Here is a 24,431-nt window from a genome sequence, read left to right as displayed (position 1 = left end):
TAGTAAATCTGAAAAGTGCATCTTTATTGGGTATAAGGATGGTTTAAAGGGTTATAAGCTTTGGAACACAGTAACAAGGAAGGTTGTGTACAGCCGAGATGTGGTGTTCAGAGAGGTGAAAGACGTTATTAAACATGAAGTCCAACCAAAGGAACCTAACAAGATAGAGTTTGAGCCAAAGGAGGAAGAATTAGACTCTACAATAGAGGAGGAATCAGAAGATGAACAGCCGCAAACTCCGGTTGTGAGAAGATCAGTTCGAGAAAGAAGGCAGCCAGAAAGGTATAGTCCATCTACTTTCTGTTCAAATTTTTCTTTGTCTGTTACTAATGATGATCCTAGAACTGTGAAGGAAGCAGTGGATTCAGAGGATGGAAAACTCTGGAAGGAGGCCATGGTTAATGAAATGGCATCTTTGCACAAAAATGAGGTTTGGGATCTGGTGGAGTTACCAGCTGGAAGGAAACCCATTGGCAGCGAATGGGTTTTCAAAAGGAAGACAAATGCAGAAGGAAAAGTGGAGAAATACAAATCTCGGTTGGTAGAAAAGGGTTATTCCCAAGTGCCGGGAATTGAATTTGGTGATATTTTTTCTCCTGTTGCCAAGGTAACTTCCATTAGATTACTTTTATCTGTTGCTGCTGCTTTTGATTTTGAGGTAGAACAGATGGATGTGAAGACAACATTTCTTCACAGGGATATGGAAGAGGAAATCTACATGAAGCAACCTGCAGGCTTTGTGGTGAAGGGTAAGAAAGAAATGGTATGCAAGTTAAAGAAGTATCTGTATGGGTTAAAACAGTCACCAAGGATGTGGTATCAAAAATTTGTTACATTTATACGAGGACTTGGCTTCACCAGAAGTAAAGCAATTCACTGTGTGTATTTTAAATTAATTGGTGACCGCGTTATTTATCTCGTCTTGAATGTGGATGATATGTTGCTAGTTGGAAATGACAAAGAAATTATCCAGGATTTGAAGACCCAATTGTCCTCCAAATTTGATATGAAAGATCTTGTCGCTGCAAACTATATTTTGGGCATGGAAATTAAAAGAGATTGGGTGAAGAGGAAGCGCTGGTTAAATCAGAGGAAGTATGTCGAGACAATACTTCAGAGGTTTAATATGAAGGATAGTAAACTGGTGAAGGTTCTTGTTCCTGTAGGTGTGAGATTATCTACTGAACAGTGTCCCGAGACACAATAAGAGAAAGAGGACATGTCCCGTGTTCCATATGAAAGTGCAGTCGGTAGCCTGATGTATGAAATGGTCTATACTAGAGTAGACATTGCACATGCAGTGGGAGTATTGAGCAGGTTTATGTCAAAACTGGGAAAGGAGCATTGGACAGAAGTGAAGAGGGTTTTTAGGTATTTGCATGGCACTAGTAATTATGGTTTGTGCTACCAAGGAAGACCAGGATTGGACAGAGTGTTGGATATTCATGGCTTTGTTGATGCAGACTAGGCTGGAGATCTGGATCAGAGAAGATCTACAAGTGGGTATGTATTTAACCTATTTGGAGGTGAAGTCAATTGGATGAGTAAGAAACAATCTGTAGAGGCACTATCAACTACAGAGGCAGAATACATGGCAGCCACTCATGCAAGCAAGGAAGCAGTTTGGTTGCAGAGATTGTGTTCAAGTATGGGGTTAGTACAGGAAGCTGTAAGGATAGACTGTGACAGCCAAAGTGTAATTTTCTTGGCAAAGAACCCCGCATATCATTCAAAGACAAAGCACATTGATGTTCAGTATCACTTTGTGAGGGATATGATAGAATACAAAAAGGTGTTGCTGGTAAAGGTGGACACTTTGAAGAATACTGCAGATGCATTGACAAAATCTATGAGCTCTGAGAAGTTCTCTTGGTGTAAAGAGACAATGGGCATTTCAGGGCTGGAAAAATGACTAAGCTCTCTTGTGGCCCCCTGTGGAAAGAAAACAACAAGTGGGAGAATGTTGGGTTGTGTTATATTCTTTCCACGACTAGCCCATGTATGGTGTCTTAAAGGAATAATTGTTGGTGATCTTGCCATCCAAGGGATCCACTATGACATAGGCTTTCTCTTTGAAATATTTGGGCTTACTTAGTCTCAAACATCTACTCTAAGTTGTTGAATTGACAATCTCCATACTGGTTCGTAAGTAAATTTCTAGGGATAGCCCTCTCACTCTTGCTAACAGGTGTAGGGGGACTAGTAACAAGTTGAAAATGGTGACATTCTGTGGATGAGCAAGAGTCAGAATGTGGAAGGGTTTTACAAAATGGTAGAAAGTAGACATGGAACCACGAGATTGAATTGTGCCAACCAATATATTGTTACACAACTGAAGTAGAAGATTGATTTTATACACGTTGACTTATCCTCATTTTTAAGGTAAAGGATTATATCTTTTCCATTGTCCAAGTGCAAGAAGAAAACCAAACCCTTAAAGAAAAGTTCGCTAGACATGATGATGAATTGGAAGCTTTATGCAATCAACTCTTAGACCTATAGGATCAAATCAACCTCCTATATGTATGCCTCTCTCAGAATAAATACACAACCATAACCCTGATGAGGAGATTATTGGACTTAACCGGCCAACTACATGAGAGGAATTCAAATGCATCTAAAATATGTTACCATCTAAATTTTTATTCTTACTAGGTAATTTTTGTTGTATTTATAGTTTCATGAATGTTTTTCAAACTACAACTGTCTTTAGTTGTATAGACATGAAAGATGTTGAACATATTGTAAATTTCTGATATATGCACTGTTTCTAGGCATAGATTTAATATAAAACCTACTTTTATATATATATATATATATAAAATATAAAAAATTAATAATATCCAAATATACATCTAATTTTAAAGTTATTTAATATTTTGGATATCTTTATTTTTATATATATACGTATGTATGAGTTAATTTAATTATATATATGTAGGAACGAGTTAGCTCAATTTTATATAATTTTAAAGTTATCGTGTGTGTGAATGAGTTAGTTTAATTTTATATAATTTTGTGTGTGTGTGAATGAGTTATATTAATTTTATATAGTTTTAAAATTATAATAATGTGATTTTTTATAAAATGTTATAAATTCTAATTTATAGGGATAATATATATATATATATATATATATATATATATAAATAAATAATCAAATAGTGATATATTAAAAAAGATTATTTATTTTATAAATTAAAATAATACATTTTAATTAAAATTTTAAAATTATATTATTATTATTAATTAAATATTTTAATAATTATTTTGACCAAATAAATTTCCTGTCAAAAACACCAATTACAAACAATTCCTCTCTAGTGCCTTTTCTAGCTACTTATCGAGTTCAAATGGCCAAGTTAATCAACATTCATCTCTACATATCAATTTTCACAGGAAAATATTTATTAAAATAAGAAATGTAGTTTTAATTATATATATTTGAATTTAAAAATAAAATATTTTAAACATTTTAAATAGAACTTTTAAAAATTAATATACAAAATATTATTGTCACACACCAATACAAAAGTAATTTTTTTTTTACCGCCGTATAAACATGTGAATATATATACATTCATTGGATCTTCGCATTGCAATCAAATTATAAACATTATCATTGCAAACAATATAACAAGGAGGACTTTAATATAAAATCGTTCTTATATTTGATTTATACTTTTACCTACTCATACAAAGTCGATATATGACTCACTATTCTAACATCTGTCCATGCCCATGATTCATTAACGATTATATCAAGGTTGACTCATGTTATGTCTCAAGTAATCGAAAGGTATGTACGTAAGGGATATGAGTGGCACTTCAGTCTTAAATGTTTTTATGGCAATTTCCATTCATACGTGCTGGTTTATTTCATCGAGGTTAGCCGAAGCCGCGAGTCCCGTCCGGCTCTGATGCTCACCCAGCTGGCATGCTTAGCATCGTCCATTTGGCACGATGAACGGCCGGCCTCCGGCTTGCCATGCGGCCTCCGCGTGCTCGGTACTCCATACCGTCTGACAATCTCGAACTTACCATTTCACTGTTGTTTCCCGGTTCAACCACTGGCGATCGAACGATGGAAATGAGCCCGCCCAAATCAAGGGCTGCGATTGAGCCATGAGGCGGTGGGTGCTTTAAAGGTTTTACTATGTGTTTACTCCTATAGTTTGTTTTCCTTTTCATTGCTGAGCGCCTCCTGTCACTTACGGCTTCATGGCGCTCCGGCTTACTCAGAATCCCTTACCTCCAAGCGGCCTGGTGCACTGCAGGATGCCTCTGCCCTCCATCACCGGATCAGGTATCGACTTATCTTTTTTTCAGGTTTACCGCTTTTCTTGTTTTCCATTCTCATGTTCCTCACAGGTTCTCGAGCTTTACAGCTTCGGTTATAGTTACAATTCCTCCAGCTTTTGTATACAGTTTTCCTCGGCGTTTTTATGAGTTTTCTGGTTATGTTGATATTCTCAGGGGAAGAGTTCGATTGTTGAACCAGCGGCGTTAGAAGACCTTCTCCGCTTCTCTGCCAACCCATGTCCAGGTAAGAGTTTTTTATGTATTTGAATTGTAGGCTCGTTTGGCTTTTCTGTGGTAACGGCTGAGCCGCTGACCGTTTGAACAGGATGTCGGGGCCTGCTCAAGCTTCGGAATCCCTCCGCCATACACAGGGGTTTCCTCTCATGGGAAATTCCACGTTTCCCCTTCATATTTTATTGTTTATAAAGTATCGGGTTTTACCCGCCAGCATTCAGGCGGAAACCTCCATTAAGAGGCGTTGTATGCCCATCCTGTAATGTATAACTTGATTTCTTACTATGGACTGTTGATATTGAAGGCGGACGAATGCCTCAGGTTGAATAATGTTTTGTTTATATAATACTGTGCTCGGTTTAATCTTGGTTTAAGAATTAATATTGGTCTGCACGGAGACCTTTATTTGGCTCTAGTACTGTTATTCGATGTATACTGGGCTTGCTGCCCTCTCTGCAACTTTTACTGTTAATATAAGTTCTTGAACACTTATCTCTGTTCGTTTTTCCCGTATATATATTCGTTTCTATGGTTAAGTCTTTCTGTGTCAATGGTTCTGGCAGTTAAGCCCCTGCTGGCTATCAATATTTAAGCACAGCTTCGGCGATTCCCTTCGGAGCCGGGGCATCTATTAATATGTGTTACGCATGCATGGCGGTCACGGCCCTTCCTCCGTTCCTCGGAGACAAGGGTATTTCTGTTAGACTGTTTTGTTTCCTTTCTGCATGCCTATATATTTAAATGTTAAGGCTTTATAATGTATAATGGTTTACTACTTCGAATTACTTGCTCTGCTCCGCAAATGATTGAATGGCCTGTATTTTTTATATTGGTAAAAGGTCTGGGTGTTAACTGTTGTTCTCGGTTTGATATATAAACACATCGCTTATGCACAGTGATGGATTCTTTTGTTCTATTTCATCTGGGATTACAGAGGATGGCTTACACAGTAATATTTTCCTGTTTTATATTCTTTCTATCGCTTATGCTACAGAGATTTTGATCGACATGTTTTCACTAATGATCTTTGATTGAAAAATCCAGTTTCAAACTCTGCCAGTTGCGCAGAGGCTAGGTTTTTAAAAGAATGTCTAAACCTTTTCCTTACCTTTACTTACGAATCAAAGACCTTAGAAGGATTTCCACAGATTTAAATGAATTCATAAATGCTTTAGCATGCCATACCTGAACAGTAGCAAACCTTTTCATAGTGCTTGTCAACCTCCCGACCGTAGGAAGATCCTCCTCGATCTTCCACCCCCAAGCACTTTTGCAGATCTTCACTGTCTGCAAGCCCTCTGGTTATACCAGAGTCACGCTATCTGATCCTAACCAGACGTAGCGGATTCAGGAAGCCTCTCACTTCCAGACACAGGCTATCTGGTCACTACCAGACATAGCACACAACCACAATTCTGCCATCTGATCCCTACCAGACTTGGCATTCCCCCTTTTCCTTCTGGGGTCTCAACCGTCACATGAAGGTAGTTAGGTTTTTCTCTTGTTTCAACTACCTCAACAGCTACTAACAACAATTAATCACATACTTAATTAAACAGTGATAGCACAATTAATTATCATAATAATTAATAGCAATAACAACAGAGTTATTATAATTTACCAAACAGAGTTTTAGTTCACAGTTAAATTTATTGTCTTACTTAATATTATCGCTTCACTAGGAGCATTACAATTATTTATAATAATGAGTTATATGGGTAGGCCATGATTTATAAGGGATTCAAATTTTGAATATTATATTTTACATTATTCTTTATAATATGACAATTGCTAATTAAATGGTTCTCTATATAATTTTAAAATTAAAATAGTATATGTTATTCATAAAATATTATGTTTACAATTTTAAAAAATAATATATATATATATATATATATATATATATATATATATATATATATATTCACTATCAAATAATTATATATCATTAATTTTTTTTTATTTAGCAAATAAAAAGTCTTATTAACTATTTTGATGTAAAATTAAAAAATAAATAAAATTAGATTATTTTTATATAAATATAAAAATATAAAAAATAGCTTTAATAATTATTTTATCAAAAAAAAACTAATATTTTCATATATAAAAAAAAAACACACAAATTACACTTACAATTCCATATTTTCCTTTAAAAAACACAAATTACATTTACAATTTCATATTTTCCTTCATAAAAAAACACAAATTACACACCATTCGTATAAAGCCCCTTCCCTTAATATATATCCAGCTCAAATGGCCAAGTTAATCAACACTCATCTTTACATATCAACTTGCATACCTTATAAAAATACAATTTTACATATTAACTTAAATACCCTTATAAAAATAAAATTTTATAATTAACGTTGATATTTATTAATTTTTGTAATTAAATGTAATATATGCGAATATGCGAAGTACTATTAACACTTTCGTATAGATATACATCATCTGCAATGCGTCAAAGGGAACTTTATCTCTGCAACTTAATTACGAATTTAATTGATCTATGTTTATGGAGAAGATCCAATTCAAGAATCATTCTTTTAATTTTTTATTATTTTAATTTTATATATTAAAATAAAATAATTTATGTCTTTGTCAAAATAAGATTCTATTAATCTATTTGTTTTTGACTACTCATTAATTGAGCTTTAACTAATTCCTTCGGATTACCAAAAAAATAATCAAAGAGTGAGTTGCATGTTTGAGATAGTCGATAGATGACTGAAGTAATCAAAGAGTGAGTTGCATTTATGAGATAGTCGATAGATGACTGATATTCTTCCAGATTATTTATTTATATTTATTTTTAATTTATTATTATTATTATTAGTAGTAGTATGAAAAAAGCGATATATTCATTCGAATAGTCTATATAAACATCATATTGCAGCAACATATACAACAACATATATTAACGGATCAGAACTGATACAAGTTCTTTTGATTCGACAATCGAACATATTACCATCATTTTTACTTATCCTATCTATGTGCACAGTTCTAAACATATATACATAATATTCAAAATACACGAAATGCCTAATAGTTCCTTGTTCAGCATGCAATTCCTGTAATAAACAAGATATTATGTGAAAGATACTACAGTGATTTAGAGAAATAGACAACAAAAAGCCTGTAAATATTCCATTAGTAGAAGCAAAATTGGATGCAGGGAGAAGTGAATTTATCCTGGCAGTGGCAGCACGCTGACATCCATGCAATGGTCCCCCATCTTGACCGCGACGTGCATCCCATCCAGCTTGTCCTACAATCCTTGCTTTGAAATTCCATCCACAACTTGATTGAAATCTCTACCAATATGCTAAATCGAAGAGTCATGGTGAGGATTCCAGAGATATGTGATTTGTTGCAACCAACCTTGTAGTGTAGGTTGGTATATATTTGCACGACCCCCTACATAATCAATGATAATCTTGGAATCTCCATATATGTGGATTTTAGGAATGTTCAAAAAAATAGAGAACCAGAGTAATCCCCATATTGCCATGGCTTCTGCCCTCTTGTTTGTGCCATTAATTTTTTTTGTTCTCATACCAGATTTAGTCCAGTAGAGTGTGTATCTCTAATGCGCTCCAACATCTGTGCAGAGCTATCTTTGAAAATTTTAAAGATTATGTATTTCCTCCACCTCCAAATCTCCCAAAAAAGAATAGGAGGAATATTGTGCTAGGTAATATTCTGTTGGCTCCACCATTTGACGCAGTCGGAAATACAGGTAAATTGAGTGTATTGAAAACAAAAATGTCTAGCAAGATTTTTCCAAATCTTAATAGCCACAGGACATGTTAAGAATAAGTGGATATTGTTTTCCTCCGCGTTCCTGTAAAGCACACATATCCCCGGATCAAACCAATTTCTCTTCTGGAGGTTTTCCCACGTTAGATTTTTATTTTTCCAGACTAGCCAAAGGAAAAGAGTGATCTTAATAGGAAATTTTGTTTTCCAAAATTTAAAGAACCAACATACCTATGGTTAATGAGCCTCCTAACGACAGAGTGTAAGATATGTATCTGCCACCATGACATTCTCTCCCTTCCTCTTACCTATCCAGATGATCATGTCTCTATCCGCATCTCTACAAATTCCAGCAAGTTACAAGTGTGTTAGAAGCCTATCCCATTCCTACGTTGCCTATCCATATAATCCCAAATCCACAGACCGTTTCCAGATGGGGCATCTCTCATGCCATGCCGATATAACCTGCTTCCAGAAGAATATGTCATGGCAGTTTAATCCATATATGAGGCTATCAGGTAGCCTATCAACAAATTCAATACCTAGAATTTTATCCTGACCGATAACAATGCGATGACTAGTTCCCAGTTTCCAGGTGAGAAGCAGAAGAAAGTAGCGACATACTTTTGTAAAACTAAGCCATATAGTTGAGCCCGATTTGTTACCAATACTTCCCCTACACAGCCAAACAGGAAAATCAAGGTCCTTCAAGTATTTGTGTCTAATAATCATACCCCAGGTGCCTTCCCCAAATATCCCTCTCCATAATGATTTAAGTAATAATGTAGAGCCAAATCTCCTCAGATTTAATATGCCCCAGCATCCCAGACGCTTCGGCATGGTAATATGATCCAGTTTGGTAAGATGGAATTTATTCTTATTTTTCATACCAGACCAGATGAATTTGGCTATGATCCCATTGAGTTTTTTGATGATGGTGAGTGGCAGATGGAATAAGTGTGCCCAATACACTCCCATCTACATGGTCACTACTTGTGTCAATGTGATGTGACCCCCCATGGATATGCATTTTTATTCCCAACCATATACTTTTTTGTAGAATCTGTCCACGAGCCATGTCCAATCATTGACCTTGTAGTTGCATGGTTTGATATGGAATTTGAGGTATTTCATAGCCCCAGACAATATCTCAGAAGCCACTCCAAACAACCTTCGAATGTAATCGATAACCTCCATATCACATTGGTCATGTACAATAGAAGATTTCAAATGATTCATAATTAAACCAGGTGCATTCCCAAAATTAGTGAAAATATGAAAGGGATGTAACCAAGCAAACTTGTTGAGGATCCCCATGATGAGCACGTCATCCACAAAGAAGCTGTGTGAGTTATGGATGTTCCTGCCAGTGTGAAGAGCAAGGACATGTTCCTTGACCACAACATTTTTAATGTGGAAACTCAAACCGTCCATAGCCAGAATGAATAAAAGTGGCGATAGTGAGCAGCCCTTGCAAAGAATCGTCCCAGCCTTGAAGAAATTTGTAGGGTATCCATTAATAACCACATCATATTGTACATTGGAAACATAGGTCATAATCCACTCGACTGCACTGGCTTGTATACCAATTTTTTAGAGAACCAGTCTCAGATAGCCCCAATCCAAATAGTCAAAATATTTTTTCAATCCACTTTCATGATAGCCGCATTTAATTTTTTTGTGAGAATAGAGTGCATTCTTTTCTAGGCAATCGCCACAACATCATGAGTCTATTGATTTTGTAGAAAACTAAACTGTTGTGGGGAAATACACTTTGAGAGGCTGTGCCTCATCCGATTTGCAATCGATTTAGAGATAATCTTGTAAACAAGATTACAACGAGATATAAGACGGAAATTCGAAAAGGTGAGTGAATGAGTCTTCTTCAGCATCAACGCTATGTAAGCAGAATTTATGTGATTATGTATATAGCCCCAAACCCATGATTTCTCGGCCATATCAACAATATCCCATTTAAAGAGGTCAAAACAATGTATGTAGAGCTCCACTATCCATCTGTCAAGGTCGTACCTCTTATTCCCCTTAAAAGATTTCAGGACCCTTAAGATTTCCTTAGCTGAAATAGGATGATAGAGTGCTAGATTAGCATCCTCATCAAACATGGTGGGAAAATGTTTGACCCCCCATATTTGGCCCTCCGAGCATACTAAAATCTTGTGATTGTATGCTTGCTGAAAGTGGAAAACAACAACATGATTGATGTCTTGCCGTGAATGAAACTTGGTACCATTTGAATCATAAATCTCCCAAATGGAATTTATCCTTCACCTATAATTTGCATATCTATGAAAAAAATTGGTATTCCAGTCTCCTTCCTGAGTCTAAATTGCTCTTCTCTTTAAATGCCAGGTAGTCCCTTTTATATGGAGCAATTGTTTCCTTTGGAGTTCTAGAACATGTATGTGACTTCGAATTTCATCAAGTAGATAATGTCCAATTAAAAGGGGGCAGATATCCAAGAGTTCTTTAGTAATAGCAGCAAGCTCTTTGTTCATATTCTGTCATTTCCTTTTCTCCCATGCCTTTGTCTCCCACCGCAGGATCCCCAGCTTATCCTGAATGTGCCGCATGGGAGAGGAACACTGAACCCCACCTCTATTCCATACATCGTGCACGAGGGGGTTAAAATCTGGGTCCTCAAGCCATACCTGTTGAATTTAAAGGGCATGTCACTTCTATACTCATCCCTTCTCCAATAAATTGCAATGGGTCCGTGATCAGATATATGACAACTAACCACTTCAGAATATACCATCCCAAGCCTCTCAATGACCTGATCATGTAGGAGAAAGCAATCCAGTCACTTTGTAATATATCCTGCACCCGACCTCCCATTGTCCCAGGTGGGGATAAGCGTGGAGGGGAAAATGTCCACCAGATTATGTTCCAGGATGATATCCTTAATGTTATCAGTCATGACATCGACCTTTCTGGAACATCCCCAAATCTCATTCAAACCAATAGTGCAATTTAGATCCCCTGCAATGATGAGTGAAGTAAGATCCAGTAACTCTGACTCGATCAGATTATCCCAAAAAATGGCTCGATCATAGTATGTTGCATATACATTTAGTATGTGAATTCTACCCTTGAGCCCGCGAATGTTTCCAGCAAGGAGGATACCAACAAAGCAAGAAATGGCCTTGACCTTGACCCACCGAGGATCCCAAATAGCAACCAGCCCACTGGAGAGGTCGTGAGCATCAGTGGCCACCATATACCAATCTGGAAGCATTTTTCTAAAGCATTCAATCACCTGTGGAACAACATGCATCATTTCCTGAAGAAGAATAATATAGGGATGGAGAGAAGAGAAAAGTTCTCTGAGAGCCAAGAATTTTGGGGTGGCCCCCAGCCCCCGCATATTAAGAGAGAGGATGAAGGTCATGTTTGAACATCTGCAGACATCTGTGCTCCAAGGGCCTGAGGGGAGGAAGTACCAGCAATGGAAACATCAATGAGAGAATGTGTATCAGTAGGACTAAAAGGGAGAGGTTGGGAACATCCTTGAAAGTGTCTTCTGCCATGGTTTTGTTTTTGCGAACAGTAATATTCCTAGCAGATGTGGGGCTGATGTGAGGGGATGAGTGGCTAGCAGGCTTGTGAATAGTGAGTGATCGGAGGTATAGTGTCTTTTTATGGAGGAGAAAATCCAGGTCACTGTCCACAAAATTTTTGGGGAGTTTAGTGGAGAGTGTGGTGATGCAGGACCAGATCCTGATGCAGGGGAATGTGGAGTGACGCGAGAGGATGACGACACAGGGACATTTATGGTGTGGGAGGAAGAGAGTGGATCTCGTGATGTCGAATGGTGTGGAGCATTGGGTGGAGGTGGCAGACAGTCATGAGGAGAAGAAACGTTATGTTCATTCGGATGAGGTGAGGTGGCTTCGGTGGAGGGAACATCAGACCCATCAAAATTATATGGAGATGATAGAATAGGAATAGGGGTGGAATCAAATGGATTAGCAGATAATTGAGAAAATAGATGTCTATTTGCGAGAAGATTCGAATTACCTGCTATCTGAGGAGAGCCATGTCCAAGAGATGGGGTTTCAAACCAAATGCGAGGAGAAACAACAGCTGTTGCATCCTTATATTTTTTCCAATCACCATGCCGATGTCGACGGGTCATCATGGGTCTGCCACCCAACCTCTATGGACAATGTGCGAGTAGATATCCAGTGTGATGACAATTTAGACATCAAAATGGAACTCCCCAAAAATCCAGTCTTTAGACTAAATGTGTGTCGCCCCAACTTAATTCAATATGATCTGAAAACCCACCCCAGTACTCCTTCTCAATAAGAATCTAGGCCACCCACTTCTTAGGGGCACCCAAACACCGAGGATCTACATATACGAATTTCCCAATGGCATTTCCTATATCCATGAAAACTTGTCGCGTCCATAATTCGATGGTTAAGCCAAGCACTTTAACACATATCAGCTTGTTTTGGGGAGTCTTCTTCAAAGGGCTAAATCCAATGTACCATGAGTGCAAAGCCAGGAAACTCTGCCCATTAATCCAAGGAATGGATTCGATTTTCATGAGGTCTTCCTAGCAGAGGAAGTGGAAACTATACCACTCATTTAGGAGACAAACCACTGTAGGCATATAGCCTAATCATAGTATTTTAATTTGATATCCAAGACAACTATTTTTCGATTTTGGATATGCTCTCCACTTGCTAGTTTTTTATAAAGAGATTTCTCACATAAATAACATTAAATTTGAATCCTATTTGATTTTTTTTTAAATTTATAATCAAAACAAAATCATTTTTAATGGTAATTTTTTACATTTCTTTAAAAAAAAGACAAAATTTTATTTTATTTATTTAAATTAAATTAAATTAAAATGCACTTATCATCTTGACTCTTCATTGAAGCTTTCAAGTTTGTGGTATGCAAGAAAGAGAAAGAAGATTAATAATGGCGGGAAAGAGTGTTGGTACTCAACTCAGCACTCATTTTTTCTTGTGCTGCTCATTATAGCATAAAAACATAAAAATATTGTTAATAAACATAAAATAACTTGTTATAATTTTATTTTTAAAATATTTATCTAAAAATTTTAAAACATGTTATTTGAACATTTTTATGTATAACTGTTTTTTATATATTAGAAAAAACAAAATTGTCATTTCTAGTTTCGAATATAATTGAATATAATTAATATTGTATATATATTTTTTTAATGTTTTTATGAAGATAATTAATTATAAATTTAAGTTTAAGTTCAGACTTGTGTGTAGATCAATTACAAAGTCATAAAGTTTCAATTCATGTAACTTTATACACCAGCTTAGATCCATCTTAACTGCGGATCTATCAAGCGCCAACAGGGAGAGATTCTATCAAGCGCCAAGAGGGATCAAATATCTCGAGGTGCAAACCTCTTTTTTGAGTGCAAAATTTGAGGAAATGTTTGCACGTTGAGAGATTTGATCCCTCTTGGCGCTTGATAGATCTGGAGTTAAGATGGATCTAGGCTAGTTTCAGTCGTGTGTTGCAAAATCTAACGAACATATGATTAATTTTATCAATAATATGTAAATTCATTTAATATTAATATAATCATTTTAAATATGCTAAATATGTCTTAGATTAATCTAGTCATTTTAATTTTAAATTTTCTTAGTTACCTCAGTTTGTTGAGATGATAAATATTATTAATAACTTTAATGATGAAAAATGATGAAATAAAAATTTTGAATGTAAAGTGACAATGTAATAACGTTGAGTGATAGAAAATGTGAATGATAAGAATATAGTCAATTACTGTCTAGTCAAATTGAAGTCTTAAATTTGTCTACATAAATTATCAATCCGGGTATCATAAACTGATGAAGTTTGGTGCACCATATGTGCTTAGTTAACCTTTTTCTTACTTCGTTGTTTTATAGATTTTATTTTGTTTTGGGGTTTTGTTTTTGTTGATCTCCTAAAGTGTCTAATGCAAATGGAAATCATATTCTAAGGTCTTAAGAATACTTTTAAAGGTTAAGTATGGATGTAGATTTCAAGACAAGGTTTATGTCCCTAATGGTAAACTTAGCACTTCAAAAGATCTCAAAACATGTTATTGATGGAATTAGTACTTATACAAAAGTGTAAGTATGCAGCTACTTCAATCAAACAAAAGGTGAAATACTGATCATGAAATCATTGTCTCTGTTGCTTGTCTAAATACGGAAATAAAAGTTAAGCTATTGCACTCAAACAAATCAAAAACTGCAAACTAATAAAAGTAAAATCAAATCACATCATTCATAGTTCGATTCCTCGCCAGGTAGTCTAAGATATGGCTTTCAGAGATAATCATCACTGATATGATCAAGTTGATATCTAATTGCAGGAAAGTAAACCTAAAATCAAATCACATCATTCATAGTTCGATTCCTCGCTAGGTAGTCTAAGCTATGGATTTAGGAGATAATCGTCAATGATATGAGCAAGTTGATATCTAATTGCAGGAAAGTAAAACTAAAATCAAATCACATCATTCATAGTTCGATTCCTCACCAGGTAGTCTAAGCCATGGATTTTAGAGATAATCGTCAATGATATGAGCAATTTGATATCTAATTGTAGGAAAGTAAAAACAAAATCAAATCACATCATTCATAGTTCGATTCCTTGCCAGGTAGTCTAAGCTATGGCTTTCGGAGATAATCGTCAATGATATGAGCAAGTTGATATCTAATTGCAGGAAAGTAAAACTAAAATCAAATCACATCATTCATAGTTTGATTCCTTGCCAGGTAGTCTAAGCTATGGCTTTCGGAGATAATCATCAATGATATCAGCAAGTTGATATCTAATTGCAGGAAAGTAAAACTAAAATCAAATCACATCATTCATAGTTCGATTCCTTGCCAGGTAGTCTAAGCTATGGCTTTCGAAGATAATCGTCAATGATATGAGCAAGTTGATATCTAAACTAACTAACAAACCAAATGAATAAGACTGAAATCAAAGCATAACTGAAATTGAAAAGCTAAAAAACAAAGTCAGCAGAGAGGTAAATGTCATGTCACTATTTGATGCAAAAACATGTAAAGAAAAACTAATCTACAATCAACCGGTTGAACACAATTGCATAAATTAGAATTGCATGAATGGAAAATCTAAACTATCAAGCTTGAAAGCAATAAAATGACATACATGAAATCAAAGCAAAATTACAAAATGAAATCTACTCTACCTTACATTCTAATGTGCTCCATAACATCTACTTCACATCTCCTTCCATGTTGAGAACATCAAAGCTTTATTCAAATTCTTCAAAATTACAAAGTACAACAAAGCTCTCTAAAACTTTCCAAAGCCATCTCACAAGCTAACAAGCTTAAGAACTAACAAGCTAAGACTTACAAGCTAAGCTCTAAACTAACAAGCTAACAAATGAAGGAGATAGATCTCCTATTTATACAAAAAGATGAGAAGCCATCTCATTAATGAGAGTCCATGAATCTCTCCCTCTACCTCTAGAGTCCTAATCAAAATAGGAACTGATAAGACACATTTCTTCTTAGAGTTACAATACAATTAGGAGATGTGACACATATCCTCATGATCCCATGATTCTTTCCACTCAAATTCGAATTTGGCCTTACAGTGCCACATAAGGGTCTTCTAGAAGTCTCATTTTGACCTATGCATGTAAACAATCTCAACCCACTTGTTAGGTATAAGCATATGCACATTATTTTCTAATTTTTAACCACAAATTCACTTAAAAAGGCTAAGAATTAATAAAGTTTGGAAAAACATAAATGTGGCCCAATGATAATGAAAGTGGGATGAATGTAGTGACATAGTAGTGAAATGGAGGTCAAATGGAGGTGATATAATGGACATAATAGTGAAAGTGTAATGGAAATGAATGACATTTTCAAGACCCAACAATTACAAATAGTCTTCATGGTGATTAATATCAAACTATTTATTCTACTATTTTTATTGTCACCCTTGTTACTTTTGTCATCTTTTCATATCGATTGTCATCTTTTCATATCAATTATTTGAAAAGGAACGGTTAAATCGTAAACTATTTAAACATTTACCTTGAGCTATTGTAGTAAACATCATACCTTGTCTCTCTTTCTCTCCAATATTACAAGGTTGAATTACTATAACACAAAAATCAATGTACAATGACAATAATTTTTGTCCTTACACTGAAATCAATGCACAATGTTAATCCAATCACTTTAAAATTAATGTACCATAATACATCCAATTACATCAAATCAGAAATCAACACCTACACTAAAATCAATGCATCTAATGCAAGAAATCAAATAAGATTAGAAAATAACGTTTACACTAAAATCAATGCATCTAATGCAAGCAATTAAATAATATTAGAAATCAACATTTACACTCAAATCAATGCATCTAGTGCAAGTATGCAAATAGGATTATAAACCAACATCTACATTGAATTCAATGCATCTAGTCCAAGTAAACAAATAGGATTATAAACCAACATCTACACTGAAAACAATTTATCTAGTGCAAGCAATAAAATAGGATTAGAAATCACCATCTACACTGAAATCAATGCATTTAGTGCAAGCATTCAAATACGATTAGGAATCATCTAAATTTGAAATCAATGCATCTAGTGCAAGAAATCAAATATTATTAGAAATCAACATCTACATTGAAATCAATGCATCAAGTGCAAGCAATCAAATAGGATTAGAAATCACCATGTACACCTAGAAATTAACATCTACATTGAAATCAATGCATCGAGTGCAAGCAATCAAATAGGATTAGAAATCACCATCTACACCAAAATCAATGCATTTAGTGCAAGCAATCAAATAGGATTTGAAATCATCTACATTTAAATCAATGCATCTGGTGAAAGCAATCAAATATCATTAGAAATCAACATCTACACTAAAATCAATGAAAATAGTGCAAACAATCAAATAGGATTAGAAATCACCGTCTACACTGAAATCAATGCATCTAGTGCAAGAAGTGTTCTTCCCTCTCTCCCCTCTCCATCTATATATATATATGTCCCTCCTTCCCTCTCTCCATCTCTCTCTTCTTCCCTCTCTTCACTTTCCATCTATATATCTATCTCCCTTTGTCTCTCTATATCACCCCAAAAAAAATGCACTCTCTCTCCAATCTATCTATCTATCCCTCCCTCTTCCTATCCCTCTCTCTCTCTCCACCTCTCGCTCTCTATTTCTTTCTTCTAAGCTCCCTATCTCTCTGCCTCCAACTCCATCTCTTTTCCCTCCCTCTCTCTACTCTCTCACATCCTCTCTCTCTCTTCCTTTCTCTCTCCCCCTTTCTCTTCCATCTCTCTCTCTCTCTCTCTCTCTCTCTCTCTCTCTTAAACTCCGTTACTATATCCCTCCCTCTCTCCTCTCTCCTTCTCTCCCCTATTCTCTCCATCTCTCCTTCTTTGTCTCTATATCTCACCCTAAAACGTACACACTCTCTCTCCATCATGAATCTATTTCCATTGTAAAAACAAAATTCAAACACTCATATTTTTATGAAAAAACATAACCAAATTTGAATCTCCACGAAAAACACTGTTAACCAGATTTTCAGTCATCCACGCTATTATTGAATCGAATCTCTATCAAATTATTTGACATGTGTATCAGATTGTGGATTTCCATATTTTTTTCTTAGATTTGCAGGAATTTGGTATTCAACTGAGAATTTGTGATTGAGACTTTTGAGGAAAACCCAGACGTCATTATAACCCAATCACTCTACTACTCGAACTACTAGTCTCTCTCTTCTCCCCGAAGAAATGCCCAATATACAAGATCTCCTTCTCTTCACTATTGAGATCCTCATAATTCACTTTTCTTGAAAATGTTGCTGACATTTGGAAAAGGTTGTGGTGAGAATCTCTTTTCTCTAAAATTGTTGTGAGAGTCTTTTTTTCTCTGAAATGGTTAAGAAGAAAGAAGAAAGAAAAAATTTAACGTTAGCCAGGCTAAAGATAGCTTATGGGACATATTGCTTCTTCATCTGCTTGATGTATTCGACCTTTTTTATGTGAAGCTTCCGAATATATTCTCCCGGCTTCTCGACAAACCCCTCGCCAATAAGATTATCCCAAGAGATGGTTGCCAGCATATCTGCATAACTTTCCTTCTTGTCTTTGAAGGCCTCACATTCTAAAATGAAATGTTTTTATGTTTCCACTTTTCCGGAAGAAAAAAATGCATACTCTTTCCTCCCACATTTCTTTTGTCCTTTTCCAACGCCCTGTTTCACAATGAAGTCAATGAGAATTAGTTCTTAATTGAGCAATAAGAGTTTTGGCGCTCCAAGAGATATTGGCCTCTATGTATGCTTTTGGTTTATGACTATGAGTGGGATTAAACACTTCAATATAGTACTTTTTCTTTCTTCCTAGCTCCTTAGCCCAAGTATGCTTGTGGAACTTTTCCATAACAAAATATTTTATCTCTTTGTTGTTTATGGAACACTCGTTCAAGAAAATATCCAATTTATTAAACCATTTGTTATTTTTATTCATCTAATTTTTTCTTCTATTGCGCAATCTATCATTAAGGACAACCTTAGGCCATCTACCATCTTCCATTTGCTCAATTTTTTTTAAATACCTTATGACTCGCACCATAGCAATTGCTTCAATAGGATCAGTCTCTATTTCACTTAACATGATAGCATAAGGAAATGCATTTTTAATATTGAATTTGTTTGTAATCAAACGCTTCTTAATTTTCTCAATTTGTCTCCACTGCATGTCGGGTGTACTTGGCCCATAGTTCACAACCATAGAGAATCAATGGAATCATTAGAAGCCCAAAAAGAGTTTGAGTGGTTTTCCAGTCCCATAACTCTGGCTCTCTACACCTATTTTGGAAAGTATAAAATGATTTCCAACCCCCCAAAGTTATTTTATTTCTACAACCATTCGAGCGTAGATTTTTGTTGAAGTCAATTCCGAGGCATTTGTAATCCGCAACTTCTTCCAGAATGTTGCCTTCAAAGAAGATGCCTTCTAAAAATAAAAATATGAGTGTTTGAATTAGGGCAGGCCAAGACCTCCACCTTGATGATGGATATGGTTTCTCATTTCCATTCAGGAATGGCCATTAGGTGGAGCAATCCCATTGGGTGGTGATGTTCTGCCTTTACTTGTTGGCATTCCAAATAGTGGGCTAAATACTCTGCTACCTCCTTCTTCATACCAGGCCATAAAAATTCATTCCTAAGGGTAGTAATCATTTTCTGGTATCCGGGATGCCCTGCATAAGAAATCTTATGATATTCATCTAAAATTATATTTTTAAGATTTTTCTTGTTAAGTACATAAATCCTTTTCCTATAAATCAGAAAATCATCAGAGTTTACCTCATCACCCGATTGTTGTTCATGGTTTTTCAACGTTTTAGCTTGCTGCCATAAATGTTTATATTCCAAATCTTGTATGGCCGTTTCTCAAATCTGCTGATAAAAAGTAGTTCGTGATTCACTGAAAGAAATTTCATACGAACAATTTACCTTTCAACTTAAGGCATCCGCAGCACGATTCTATTTTCCCTTCAAGTGTTTGATTTTGAAATCGAATTCACTTAAGAAGTCAGCCCAATGAGATTGCCTATCAGTCAAAGTGGGTTGTCTAAAGTAGTTTGTTAGACTATTATGATCAATCATTAACATAAATTTCTTACCCATCAAGTAATGTCGCCACATATTTAAGGCATGGATGACTGTTGTCATCTCTAAGTCATAGTCCAAATACTTTTGCTCATATTCTTTAAGCTTCCTTGATTCATAGGTAACAACTTTTCCTTCTTGCATTAGTATGCCACCTACACCTTCTTTTCTAGCATCTGTACAAAGCACATAATCTTTATTGGGATCAGCAATGCTCAAAATGGGTGTGGTGGTGAGTAAATGTTTGAGCTGATCAAAACTCCTTTGATAATCAGGGTTCCACCTAAAGGATTTTCCTTTCTATTGCAAAGAGGTAATAGGATATGCCACCCTAGAAAAACCTTCCACGAACTGTCGATAATATCTGGCTAGACCCATGAATGATCTTATGTCAGCTACATCTTTTGGTACCAGCCACTCCATGACAGTCCTTATTTTCTTCAGGTCTACCGTGATTCCATATTTGGTGATGATATGTCCCAAGTACTGGATTTGTTCTTTAAAGAAATCACATTTATTGTATTTAGCATACAACTGGTGTTCTCTTAGGACTTGCAAAACAATACATAGGTGTTCCTTATGTTCTTTTATGCTCTGAGAGTAAATTAGTATATCATCAATAAAGATTAACACAAACATGTCCAAAAACTGATGAAATATGCTATTCATGAGGAACATGAAGGTCCTTGGGGAATTAGTTAGTCCAAAGGCGACACTACGAACTCATAACACCCATAACGAGTCTTGAACGTAGTCTTTGCTATATCCTCCTCTTTTATTCTAATTTGGTGATAAACCGAGCGGAGATCGATCTTTGAGAATACGGTTGCACCCTTCACCTGATCAAATAATTCATCTATACGCGGGAGGGGATATTTATTCTTAATAGTCAACTTATTTAACTGATGGTAATCCATGCACATTTGCAAGGTTATTTCCTTCTTCTTAACAAAGAGCACCAAAGCTTCCCAAGGGGACACACTGGGAGAGATATACTTTTTATCACGTAGATCTTGTAGTTGCATTTTTAGTTATGTTAACTCCGATATACTTATACGATAAGGGGCTTGGGAGACCAAGGAAACTCATAGAATCAACTCAATGGTGAAATCTACATCCCTTTTAAGGGGTAGTTCGGGAATTTGCTCTGGAAATACATTCGAAAAATTTTGTACCACTGGTATATTCTCTAAAGAAACAGTTTTATCTTTAGAATCAACATACTCTACTTGTATTGCATAAACCTAGTAGCCTTTTCTGATGCATTTTTCCAATTGGGAGATTGTTACAGGTCTTAATTGCAGAGGTTTTTGAATACCTTGAATTTACTGCCTCTCTCCTTTCTCATTTAGGTAATTGATGGTTTTCATTTTAAAGTTAATGAGGGACCAATTTTTTTCCAACCAGCCCATACCTATAAGGATGTTGTATGATCCCAGGGGTAGCATGCTCATATCTTCCACGATAGACTAACCAGCTAATGTTAGGGGACAATTATTAACTTTGGCCAACACCCTTCTTTTTGCTCCCGCAGCTAGTTGTACTAACCAAGGATTCAGGATTTAAAAAGAAAAGTTAAAAATTATATACGTGCCACCACTACTGATTCACCCCCTTCTTAGTAGCGATCGAGTTTCCAACAACTAAGACCAACATAAGCAAATATTATCTTAAAATGTAACAGAACCCACTATTATCCTAAAATGGCTTATCCTAAAATGTAACAAATGTTGTAGGTGCTATATCAAGGATATATGGCTCTTTTATAGAATGCATGTGCCTTCATATATGGCTATGACATCAAGTCCTTTCAATTAGGCAAGTCTCCAAGTCAAATCCTCCAAGTGCATTAGTCGACCTCACCATTGTCGTATTGTGATAACGCCAACAAGGCCCACCAACAATAGTGGCCTCGTATCATTGAGTTATGGTAGAAATGACAACTTAATATATCCAAGTTATATTATTAAATTGAGAATAGACAAAGAATGATGTTACATATGTTGAAGGTAGACATAATCGAAATCAGCCATATATGCCATCTTTTTTTCATACACCGGGACTCGATCATTGTGTAATTAGAATATATGTATTCATTATAATTTAAGCATTTTTTAATGACAAATGATAACTACTTTCTAGTCAAGAAATTGTTAAATATTTTAGCATGTCTAATCAAAGAAACATCCTTTGTCCAGTATAATTTATGTAGTCTAACAAGATTTAACTTTCGTTGTCATCATGGTTTCAATTCATTCGCTAAGTCATTTTCGGAAATGCACATGTACATGGAATATCATCATCTACTAGTGTTAAATTCATTGGAGGGTATGAGAAGTTTGGCAAATGCTGCAAGGGTTTTCTAGTGCTTGATTTTATTGGGACACAAATTAACATAGGTTTCATGTCAATAAGAGGTGCATGTTTCTCACTTATCTTAGCTATTCCCAATTGCATTCTTCACCATGAGTGATTGCAACATCTGTACAACATGTAAAAGCTTTCATGGAGCGGGTTGAAACAATTTCAGGTAGTGGCATTTTAAAATCACACACTAAATCTCTTTCAACATTGTAAGCATTGTAATAAGAACAATTGTTATGTTCCTAAGCTAGTAAGTAATTTCCCATGAGGAAGAAAATCTTGCTTGCATTGTATTCACAATTCAAACGAAGATGACTCAAAAGATAGTAGAAAAACTCGTGGGAAAACAATCAAATTCCAAACCCATAAGAAGCAACTTATTAAAGGGGTTATTGAATCTTTATCACCATACTTGGAAAAAATAATATTTTGAACAATCACCGATTTCAACTTTTATCATTTGAGCTACTAGTTAAATTCAAAAATTACATCTAAGATCTATTACATATTCATTTCGATAACTGTGAAAGAAACTAGGAGATGGCGCAAGAGTGCATGTTCTTGTTGTTAACCTCATCAAATTATGAATAAAAGAAAATATTTATATGTGAAAATTTTATATTTGTTAGTACGTTAGAGGTGTTGTATGCATATTCAAAGCCGAACCATTGTGGAATTATTGTGCGGATTTGTGTATGAAACAATGCCTGGTCGAAATTTTTATGAAAGCCTCGAGCTATACCATGTTTAATGAATCAGAGAAATCATTGGACAACTATTGTTATCAATCACAAATGTATTTGATGAAGCTAATATATATATATATATATAGAGGACACCAGTCGGATTTATAATTCTTGAGGAGGGAAAGTCAATGATAATTGAAGAAACTCGTGCAGATGTTTCAAGACTTTGCACACTATCTAGAAATCTTCCTAACACCACTTACACGAAATATTTGAAGGGCCGAGACTATGTGACCAATACTCCAATAAATATTATTTCTGAGAGGATGAATAATGGATATATTATGACTAATTTGATGCAGGGATCCCCACTACATATAAATTTATAATTAATTTGAACAAAATACCATTGGGAAAAATGCTTATGTATCAAATAATGAAAGTTTCAAAAAGTTTTAATTAAGTCAGAGACAATTTCCAAACGAACAGAACAAATCCAACCACCAAATTTTCATTTGATGGTAAATCAAGGTGGATCGAGACCATCAATCAACGCGAGGGGATCTATAAGAAGAAAGAAACAATATTTGAATGAGATTTCTTCCTTTTCACACCCAGATGTTTCCCATGTCTGAGTGAGTGCAACCGATAGTAAAGTTTTCTTTATTTTATTCCTAGTTTCCTTATGTGATGTCAATTTCGGTTTGCAGGATTCCTCTTTCAAGTGTCTCCAAGAATGTGACTGCATAGCTCCACTGATTTATATCCAGGAAAAACTTAAGAACTATCATTGCATTTCTTTCACTATTTTACCATTTAAGTTGATACTCACCTTGTGATTGTTATGCAAGATCTAATCTTCTTGGTCATTGTTGACCGATTTAAAAAAATTGTGCATCATCTTCCATTTTATCACATATTCCACCCTATAGAAATGTACCTGGATGAAAGAATGCAATAAAATAAATAATTTTCCTTGTTGATCAAATCTCTTTTTGACAGTGTTTGGAATTTGGGGTTACATTTTCTTATAAATTTTCAAACTTTACTTTTGTTGTCCTTTGTATAAATTTTTTAATTTATTTTTTATAGTCTTAAAATTTTGTAAATTTTTTGCTTTGTTTTCTTTTAAGTTATGTAAATTCTTCTCTTTTTACCATGTTTTATTATTTCTTACACACCCTAATTTTTATAAATAATGTGTTTACTAATGTCCCAAATTTTAGTTTATTTAAAATTTATTGTAGTTAGCCGTCTTTTCTTAATATTGTTTCACTTATTTTCTTTATGCTTGATTTTAATAATTTATTTTAATAAGATATTGTTGGACATTGGATAAACCAACGCTCCCCATGTATTTCACGACATGGA

This window comes from Pinus tabuliformis, chromosome 2_1 (genome assembly GCF_031772625.1).
Source record: "Pinus tabuliformis cultivar Carrire ecotype Pingquan chromosome 2_1, CPIR1, whole genome shotgun sequence".
Classification (NCBI taxonomy): Eukaryota; Viridiplantae; Streptophyta; class Pinopsida; order Pinales; family Pinaceae; genus Pinus; species Pinus tabuliformis.
This window is presented reverse-complemented; position numbering follows the sequence as displayed.